The sequence below is a fragment of the Labrus bergylta genome, chromosome 19 (genome assembly GCF_963930695.1).
Source record: "Labrus bergylta chromosome 19, fLabBer1.1, whole genome shotgun sequence".
NCBI lineage: Eukaryota > Metazoa > Chordata > Actinopteri > Labriformes > Labridae > Labrus > Labrus bergylta.
In genome coordinates, this window is record NC_089213.1 from 1,117,349 (window position 1) to 1,118,070 (window position 722).

Consider the following 722-nt stretch of genomic DNA (forward strand, 5'->3'; position numbering starts at 1 on the left):
TCTCATCAATGAATGGACTGAACTGTTCAGCCTGATGAGTGAATCATGGCGTACAAACACTGTTCAAGTTTCATTCATCTCATTTAATCTAGATTTATAATTCACATGTAGAATCTGGGATGGAACCTGAACATCAGTACGGTCCAGTTCATACAATCCAATATGTTTCATACCACATATTTAGAGCGTTAACTCATTATTCTTGTTATTATTGATGATGTAACGGCTTTTTTTAAATCAATCAATAAATGTTTGAATCTGTTAAATGTCAATAAAAAGTCAAACAAGTCCATCACAACTTCTCAGAGGCTGAGATTAAATCTTTAAATGACTTCTTTAGTCTGAGCGACACTGAGCAGAAAGTCATTCATTTAAAGAGTTTATTATGAGACAGACACACCGTCATCACATTCATCTAAATGAATCTAATCTAAATGAATCTAATCTAAATGAATCTAAATGAATATAATCTAAATGAATATAATCTAAATGAATCTAATCTAAATGAATCTAATCTTAATAAATATAATCTAAATGAATCTAATCTAAATGAATATAATCTAAATGAATCTAATCTAAATGAATCTAATCTTAATAAATATAATCTAAATGAATCTAATCTAAATGAATATAATCTAAATGAATATAATCTAAATGAATCTAATCTAAATGAACATAATCTGTAGTTGTTCTTGTTCATATTTCGGACACAGCATGTGAGG